Raw genomic sequence first — 10,504 nt, forward strand, 5'->3', positions numbered from 1 at the left:
GAAATAAAAATATATGCGTCTTCTGTTTCATTACCAAGGAATTTGGGAAGCATGTTTATGTATTGCGGTCTAAGCTCAAAACTTATTCCATTTGTTTCGGGGAGCCTAATGCATGAGGGGATTGCATTCCTAATGGGATAGCACATATCATGAAGAACGGGTGGATTAGGATGCTCCATTTCTATGATTGGTTCAAAGCGAATTAATCGATGTGTATTATCCCTAATCCACTGTTGCATACACCAAAATATTTCTTTTTATTATTTTTTTTATTTTTTATTTTTTTTCAAAAAAAGAAAGAAAATTAGTTTTTTTTTAGAAGATAAAGAAAAAGAAAAATCCTAACTGAAACAAATCAAAACAATCACTTTTCAATCAACTCTAATTCTAGGGTTTAGCCTAACTCAACTAGACCAGCTCCTAACCAATTGTGAGGAGTCTGAATTACAGCTTGATGAAGATGAGACTGATTTTGATACGGCAGATTAGGTTGTTGAAATTGTGAATGAGAATTGAACGGAACTGTGTTTCCCCTAAGAAAATGTTGGGTCGAAGCGGGAGTGAAATTTTGAGTTCCGGGAGAATTTCCTAGATTCCATGCAAAGTTGGGATGATTTCTCCAACCTGGATTGTAGGTTGGAGAAAATGGATCATTTCTAGGGTGCTGGAATGCAGCGTTCATCTGTTCTATTGCATTGTTATTTCCTAGGAGAGGGCATTCCTCTGAAACGTGGGTAGGAGACTGACAATTATGACATCCTGGGAAAGAAACATGATTGAGTTGAGCTGGAGCTCGTTCCTTAATTTCTAAGGCTTCTAACCTCCGCAGAATTGTCGCCATCTTCGCTTCAGAAGCAATGTTTGACTCCAAGGAAAGACCACTAGACTTAGAATGGGGAACTGATGAAACCCTGTCATCGCACTGTTCCCATTGCATTGTTTTTTCAGAAAGACTCTCCAAAAACTCCCAAGCTTCATCAGCATTTTTCCTCATAAAATCCCCGTGGCACATTGATTCTAAGGAAGTTTTTGCAGAATAATCTAATCCCTCATAAATTATTTGGCACAATCGCCATTTCTCTAAACCGTGATGAGGACATTGGATGAGAAGATCTTTAAATCGGTCAAAATACTTCCAAAATGGTTCTCCCGAGATAATTTTAAAGTTTTGAATGTTGTTCCTAAGCTATACCGTTTTATGAATAGGGAAAAATTTCTTAAGAAAAACGGTAACAAATTCATCCCAAGTTGAGATGGAATTTGTTGGTAAGCTGTACAACCATTTTTTAGCTTTATCCTTAAGAGCAAATGGAATAAATCTAAGCTTAACCACATCTTCATTTAATTCTCTCATTTTAATCATAATACACACTTCCTCAAATTCCGAAATAAAAATATATGCGTCTTCTGTTTCATTACCAAGGAATTTGGGAAGCATGTTTATGTATTGCGGTCTAAGCTCAAAACTTATTCCATTTGTTTCGGGGAGCCTAATGCATGAGGGGATTGCATTCCTAATGGGATAGCACATATCATGAAGAATGAGTGGATTAGGATGCTCCATTTCTATGATTAGTTCAAAGCGAATTAATCGATGTGTATTATCCTTAATCCACTGTTGCATACACCAAATTTTTTTTTAATTTTTTTTTGAATTTTTTTAAGAAAAAAAATTAGTTTTTTTTTAAGAAAAGAAAGAAAGAAAATTAGTTTTTTTTTTAGATGAGAAGAAAAAAGAAAAATCCTAACTAAAACAAATCAAAGCAATCACTTTTCAATCACTTTAATTCTAGGGTTTAGCCTAACTCAACTAGACCAGCTCCTAACCAAAAACTCCTACAGTGAAAAGATCAAAGTTTTACCCAGGTAGTTAGCCAGGTAAAGATAGTACTAGAGGGTGATCAAAGATCAATTAAGTACCTCTTTCCTTACGGAGCGCTTTACGCAACCCCTAAACATTGCCTTAGACACCAACTATTCTGAGAAAACTTAAACCGTTCACTTAAGGATTTCTTATTCCTTATTGAGCTCGAATCCTTAGGGGCCAACGTCTAATGAGTTTTATTAGGCTTGGGTTTGTGAAGTGAGGAATTAGTGATTTTTGGGCTAAGGAAAGGGTGATGAAATCCCTCACCTTATCTTGATTATGGGTTTTTGCCCTTAAAGATATTTTAAGTGTGTGCCAAATCAAGATGCTCAAATCACTTGGTGAATTCCTACACTATATGAAATGCAACCCTATGAATTACAAACAACTAAAAAGGATGGAAAAGAAAAAACTTTTTTTTTTAAATTAGGGTTAACAATCAAACAAATGAGAAGGGGGAGATTTGTTTGAATTTATTATCTTGTTAGTAAATGTCAAAGTGGAGGATGAATTTTATTATGGTCAACAAAAAATAAAATCTCTTCTTTTTTTTTTTAAGTCCTAATTGTCTCTAATTGTGAAGAAATAGTTAAATTAAGATATCGATCCCACAAGGAAGGTGTTTTGTAGGAGAAAATATGAAATTGGTTCTTATTTTGTGTGTGTGACAAAAAGGAGTGATGAGTAAATGTGATTGTGAATAGATAATGAGAGTGAAAGTGATAGTGTGTGAAACGGCGCAAAATTTAAGTGAGAGTGGATGTGACAAAGAATGAGTGTGATCAATAAGGCAAGAAGGAAAAAATGAATAAAATCAAGAAACAAATGAAAAATCAAGAATAAAGAACAAAATTCTAGAATAAAAGAAAATGCAAGAAATTAAAGATGGTGGATTCAATTATAGATATGGGTAATCTACAATTGAACTCACTTCTTAGAAAAGGGTGATTCCCTAAAGGGTTCTAGCCTAAAGGCGAATCAAACAAAATAAAAATAAACAAAAAGAAAAACTAAACCCAAGAGGGTTCTAGCCTCAAGGTGAATAGTATAAGAAATTAAAATCTAACTACAAAATAAAGTGCAAAATCTAAACTACAAAATAAAATTGCAAGAATTAAATGCAAGAAAATAAATCTACTCTATAAGCATGAAATAAATCTAAGGCAAGAGGGTTCTAGCCTCTTGGCTATTTAACAAGAAAATAAAATCTAAACTACAAGCATAGAAATAAATCTACACTAATAAGCAATAAAAAGGAAATAAAAGAGAAAAAGGAAAGAAAATGCAAACCTCGGGTTCTAGCCTCTTGGCTATTTAAGAAGAAAATAAAATCTAACTACAAGCATAGAAATAAATCTAAACTAATAAGCAATAAAAGAGAAAAAGAAAGAAATACAAACCTTCAAATAATTCTCCATCTTCATCTTCATCTTCATCATCCAACAAAGAGAAGAAGAGAAAAATTTAAAGTGGTGAAAAAAATTATTATTATTAATTGCAACTAAAGTTATAATTTTGGAAGGCCTTCTCAATTAAGAGTAGCCCTCCTCTCCAAAAGGAGTTACAAAAATTTTCACACCTCTAACCCCTTACTCTCTACCCCTATTTATAGTAAACATCAGTGAATGAGAGCCATTGGATCAAACTTGAGCCCCAAGACAAGCAAAATCAGCCATTGACGCGCGCTACAGTAATCCGGCATCGATGCAGGTATCGATGCAGGTATCGATGCCCACATCGATGCCGACATTGATACTCATTATTTCTAAATTCTGATTTCACGGATAGCTTCGTCTCGTCGAGATAGGCAATTTTCATATATTATATGTTAAATTCCGCCTTCCGGATTAAGAGATATCGTCGTTTCTTTGTGGCCAACCATTTTGAATATGATTTCTTTTCATATTGGATTTTTGATTTTCTCCGGCTTCTACAGGCTACACGACTTCATTCTGGGCTTTTGGATAATTTGGAAATTGATTTTCCAATGTGCTTCTTTGCTTTATTTCTTCATTTAATCAATGGGTTTTTGTTGAGAGATGAGAGTTTGAGATTTATTCTTCATTAACCTGCAATTAAAAGATATAAATAATTATTAGTGGTATATTTATTCATATAAAATAGATAATGAGGGTATAAAATTATAATAAAATATGATTATCAGGCCCTAACTCTGTGTCTTAGAATTGAGACGCAAAGTTGGGTGTCTGCTGGATGCTGAAAACGCAAGGGTCGCTTGCGTTTCGTTTGCTGCGGGTTGGAAATGCGGGGGTCGCCTGCGTTACAAGAACTGAAATGCGAATATGAGTTCTGTATTCAAAAGGGGGTAGTGGCTTGTAACCTCATCGTAAAGCGTTGCAAAGACCATTGTTCAATAATCCTTGCTTTAGCTATTCTGAGGTGTGAAAGTCGTCAAATTATAACTCTCACAGTTGATAGTAAAGGCCACTGAATAGAGTTTTCATCAGTTGTTGGGAGGGTCGTTGAATTATAACTCCTCTTGATCTATGTGAAAAGTTCTTTGTTTGCAGCCTTCGTGAAAGTTGTTTGATTGTAACTTTCGTTATCGAAATATTGATTGAGGTTTGATAGGGACCAGTTATCTGTTGTGTTTTTTAGATAGCCTACAGAAAGTTATCAGTCCATCCCCCGCGCTCAGAATCAGGCATAGAGTCGGAGGAGGAGTCGGCCCCACCTTTTATCCTCCCGGCCTCCATCATCAACGGAAGACCCTCATCGACTGTGTGTTCACAGACATCAACAGATAGTAAATGAAAAAATATTTTATGTAGACTTCAAATCATGAAGTATAATACCAGCCAACATTAATGGTAATTTATTATGCCAAACAAACTTTTGCCAGTTCGTTGCGAGCAAAACTAGGTAAAAAATGGGCAACCTCATTGGCTCTACATCAAATTGCATAGGAGTGTCATTCATCCAAAACAACACAAAATCTTCTATATCCTCAACAAGCAAAGCTAGCCGTTGTAAGGCATCTCATCATGTAGGAGGATATGAATTGCTGGTGTAGAATCAAATTCGAACACCACCCTCTTGTAGCCTTATTTTCTTGATTGCTAATAGCTTCCCTATAAGAGTAGACTGAGTTAGATAAGGAGAGAACATGCTAGCCACTAACACACAACCTTCCCCATCATGGGCAACCAATCCCAAAGCTGACCATCTTGCTTTTGACACTCATCCTGCATCACAATTTAACTTAAGGACACTATACGACCAAGCTTATTCCATTTTCTCCCTACATATTCTCTCCCATCGTCTTCCTTACTTAGAGCATTTGCCTTTTGAAAATTGAAACTCCTTAATGTATTTTGCCTCAGATGAATCCACATCTTTCATCCTCAACGGATCTTTTCCACATGTTCTAAGATTTTGATTGTGACAGGTTTTCGATGTCATCACCACCCATAATTCAAAGTCTTCTCTTGCTCTCCCTTTGGTTAACATCTTTTTATTGAATTTTCATCCCTCATTACCTATATTTTTGAATAATTTTAATAACTAGTCTAGTGTTTTTAATAAATTTTTAGGAAATAAAGGTTTAATAAAGATGAACCCAAATGAAGATAAAATCAAGCCCATAAGAATCCTAAATGAAGCTCAAATGAAGCCAAGAAGCCCAAGGTTCGAAGATAAATAAAAGTAAAAAAAAGACAACCAAAGTCGAATCTGTTATATATTCATCAATAAGCCTTATCGATATGAGGCTTATCAATGAGTATATAACAGATTCGAATCCGAGTTGACTTTTTTTTGACTTTTCTTCATCTTGGATTGTTGGGCTTCTTGGGCTTCTCTTGGGTTCTTTTGGACTTCATTGAGTTTCATTTGACCTCTATTTGGGCTCCTCTATATTAAACCTTTATTTCTTGAAAATTCATTAAAACTACTTAAGTGGAAATTAAAGTTATTTAAAAATAAAGATAATGAGAGTGTAAAATGCGATAAAAAGTGCTAATCACCATTTCCAACATCTCTTAACTATTTCATAGATATTACCACCGTCACGCCCTCGTGAAAAATTGTGCAAATGAGATATTTTCCATACTAGTCTAGCTTATACATGCATAAAGATATTATGTTTTATGCTATTGATAATAGTATTGATAATAGTGTTAGTAGTGAGTTTTTAGTCCCATATTGGTTGTGAGAACACACCCCACCCTCATCTACTTGTATAAATATATGTGCATACTCAATATTCAACTCAAAGAGAAATTTACCCAAGACTCTCTCTCCCCATCTCTCTCTCTCTCTTTCTCTCTTACTTTAACATGGTGTCAAAGCTAGGGTTATTATTTTACTTTTAATAAAAAAAATTTAACGCTTCTGCGTTCTTTTGTAAAATCTCGGCATTGCTGCTTTGCAGTCATTTAACGCTTTTTTGCGTTCCTCTGCCATATTTTTGGTCTTGCTGCTTTACGGCCTCTTAGCGCATTTCGCTTTCTCATTTAAACTTCAGGTTCCATTTTAATCTTCGGGGTTATATTTTAAACCTTCGGGTTCTATTTTAAATCTTTCCCGATGTCTTAACGTCTCAACATCGGTATTAATCTATTGTAGGTCTCCGGCATGAGCAGGGCCGGCCCTGAGCTTTGGGTTGCTCTAGCCCAATCTAATTTTGGTTACCCCTTATATTAAAAATTTGGTACGAACAATAACGATAAAAATGAATACATATACTACAATTTAGCGTTTTATATTGGGCTCAAACTGATAATATTCTCATGCAAAATCAATATTCATATAAGAAGAGATTACATTTGTGCTACAATTTAATTCAAAGAAAAGTACTTTTCCTTGAATCTTTTGAAGTGAATTCTTCAATTAAGTCATCATACTCAAGTTTCTCTAAGTATTCATTTTCAATTGATATCATTGTCAATCCATTCAATCATCCCTGTGACATGGTATTGTGAAGATAACTTTTTATCAATTTCAACTTGGAAAAACTTCTCTCCGCCGAGGCAACCGTAACTGGGATAGTTAACAAAATCCGATAAGCAACCCATGCAGATTGAAAGCCACCATCATCCCAATAAGATCTTATGAAGTCAAGGATGTCTTTTGATTTAGTCACTTCCTTCGACAACATTGTTTGCAAAGCTCGTAGGTCATTGAATAAATCTTTCCCATGTATATCACATTGTTGGTTATGTTCCAAGTATCTTTGTAATTTAGTGCAATGTTCCATCAATTTTTCTTCACCAATACTCATGAACTTTGCATTAAACAAAAACCCGAAGATTTCTTCATAGAGCTTGAATTGTTCAAAATAATCTTTGAGTGATGTAAGAGCTTGATTAATAACGTGGAGGAAATAGGAAACTCTAAAAATTATCCTTCGGTGATTGACTACCTTCAATATTCGCTTCCACATCCTCATCAAAATGCTTTTTTCTACGAACCACTCTTTTTATCAGAAATGTCGGATCGATACCAACATCATTAGCAAGTTCATTGGCTTCTTTCATCATTTTTTCAAAACCATCTTCTCTAAACTTTTCAAAGAAAAAAATAAGCTCCTTTATTCTTGTAATTACTTCCTCCAAATTCATCTCTTCTTGTTGAAGAACTTTGCTAACTCGATTGACTTTATCTAAAATCTTATACCAAATACACAAGCTAATCAAGAACTCAAAATCCTCCAAAGCATTTTTACACAAGCCTTTAGCTTCTACCATCACATTGTCCTCTTTAGAACTATTTGCAATTTCAATCAAAGTGTCTCTCAACTCTGGTGCTTGATATCGGATTGCTTTAACACTTTCAACATAACTTTCCCAACGAGTAACCTACAATGGCTTTGGTGTCAGACCCTTTACATATGTTTTAAAAACATCCCACCGATGTGTTGGTTTAGCAAACAAAGTGTAAACCTTTTGCACATATGTAAAAAAAATTCTTGCTTTGACACAAGATTTTGCCATATTGCATAGTGCAAGGTTTAAGCTATGGCACCCACATGGTGTATAAAAGGCTTGAGGATTTATGTTAAGAAGTCTTCTTTGTACACCTTGATGTTTACCTTTCATATTTGACCCATTATGATACAGGAGATCAAGCATTGGACGAGACAAGAAGAAAAGCACCCGTGTCGACTCGGACATCAGATTAGGAAAAAATTCCTTTTTGTTATTTCCTTTTAGATTAGGAAAGAGTTCTTTTTGGTTATTTGCTTTTAGATTCAAACTTTCTTTTTTGTGTTAAGAAGTCTGCTTTGTACATTTTGATGTTTACTTTTCATATTTGACCCATTGTCATAACCTTGACCTCTTATATCATCAATGTTGAGATTAAGTTCATTCAAAGTATCTTCAAGTTGATTGAAAAGCCCAAGTCCCGACGTGTCATCAACCTTTATAAATACAAGAAAAAACTCTTCCACCTTGACTTGATTTGTATCTTCAATATCCACACATCTAATGATAATTAACATTTGTTCCTCATGGCTTAAATCCGGTGTACAATCAAGAATAACTGAAAAATACTTTTCTTTTGAAATTTTGTCAAGAATTTTTGCTTTGATCTCATTGGCCAACAAAATTATCAATTCATTTTGAATTTTATGGCTAAGATAATTGCTCTGAACTTCTTTATCTACCACACACTAATGGCTCTAAACTTCGTTATCTACCACACACCAAACATGATCTTGCATAATTGGATCGAATTCTGCACGAAGCTCTATAAGTTAACAAAAAAGCCCATTGTTCTTCTCATAAATCTTCTCATTAGTTCCAAGAAATGGCAAACCATTTCGAGAAAGAGTCTTCTCAACCCCAATGATTCGAACTAGTATCATCTTCTAATGAGTTTTCTCTTTGTCAATTTGTGCTTCTATATCTTTATCAATTGTTGCCTTTAGTTTTAGTCCTTTTTGCAAGTCAACCCACTTCACAACATTTGTACAATACTCCGGATTACTTTCATGCTCTCTAAGCTTTGTAGGAAGGTTATGCCAATCGTCTATTCCATTCTTCACCAAAGTGCTTGTCGTTGGTTTATTCTTGAATAACTTGCAACAAAAACATAATACCCTATTCAGTTCATTTGAATAGACAAGTCATTTCCTTTCATGCTTCTCGCCATTTAGAAATTCACGGATGTAATGTTTGGAAGAAAAACTTCTATTTCTCCCACTCTTCTTTTCACTTGGAAACTCATCATTTTTCTTTAAAATCTTGATAGGACCATGTTGAACTATCATCACCATCTTAGTATCATTTATACTTCCCCACAATCTCGGATCATAATTTACTTCCACATCTTTCTTAAGATCAAGTATGCTTTCATGATATTTACTAAATGCTACTTCATTGTCATTTTCGTCCACATGAACATTTTCATTCACAGGCTCTTCATGATCTTCATCACTAGCTTCCTCATTGCAACTTCCATCCGCATAAGTGACTGTTAGACCCTAGAGGGGGGGTGATTAGGGTCTTATGCTAGTCTAATCCGATTTTATGCTAATTAAAACTTATTAATAAATTATTCTTGCAAGATAGATATATAATATGTTATGAGCAAGAATATGTAATATGAACAAAGAGATATATCCTATATGATAAAATATATGCAAGGATATATAAACAACACAAAGATAAACAATCTAAACTAAAGATAGAATTAAGATAGGGTAATATAAACAATGCAAACACATAAAATGGTCACGGAGTTTGGACCTTCCGTCCTACGTCTCCGCTCCTCATTCCCAGGAAGAAATTCACTATCACAACCGGGTTTTCTACGCTCACTCGAATAATGCTTACACCTCACACTCGGTTTTCTAGATAACAGAAAACTTTACAATCTCACACTCTTGTAATCCTACTTTACACCCTCTTAAGTGTTGGTCTCTAGTCCGTGTCTCCCTCAAGTGTTAGGAATTACAACTTCTCTCTAGGCATTACCACCTACTACACTCCTCTTGGGACACCCTCGTCTCTCACCATACACTCCTCTCGGTGTACAAGTGTATTACAAAGTGATCTACACAATTAAGGCTCACAAATACAAATTTATTCTCTACAATAGATGAGAACTTAATTAAACTCACTATCAATTGTTACAACTCTCCACAACCCAATTATACAATGTATGCAAATATAACAAGCTCAATGGTTGTGTGTGTAAGCAATGAGAAAATTAATCATAAACTCAATGTAAAGCCTAGCTTGATGAAAATGATAAACAACAAATAATTAATACAAAGCTAGTATTGAGTTTAGAAATTTTTTTCTAAAAAACAAGATGGAGAGAGGGATTAAAATGAAGCTTCAAACAATGTAGTTGATCTCCTCCAATTGTAAGAAACTTCTTCACAAACAAACTCTTTTAAAACACACTAAACAAACTTTAAAACCCTTGTTAAACTTGTTTTAAAATATTTCTTGGATTATTATAAGAACTGAGGTATAAGGGGGTATTTATATAAAACCCCAAAGCCAAGAGAAAGCCAAGAAAAGACCAAAAAACTAACCCGAAAATGGCTGCTGGAAATAGCCGTTGGAAGCCAATGGTAACTTCGGCGGTCGACCGTGGAAAACACGCGGTCGACCGCGAGCAGCTCAGAAACAAAATCAGGGCTCAGGACAACAGCCGGTCGAC

Source organism: Asparagus officinalis, chromosome 2 (assembly GCF_001876935.1).
Source record: "Asparagus officinalis chromosome 2, Aspof.V1, whole genome shotgun sequence".
Lineage (NCBI taxonomy): Eukaryota > Viridiplantae > Streptophyta > Magnoliopsida > Asparagales > Asparagaceae > Asparagus > Asparagus officinalis.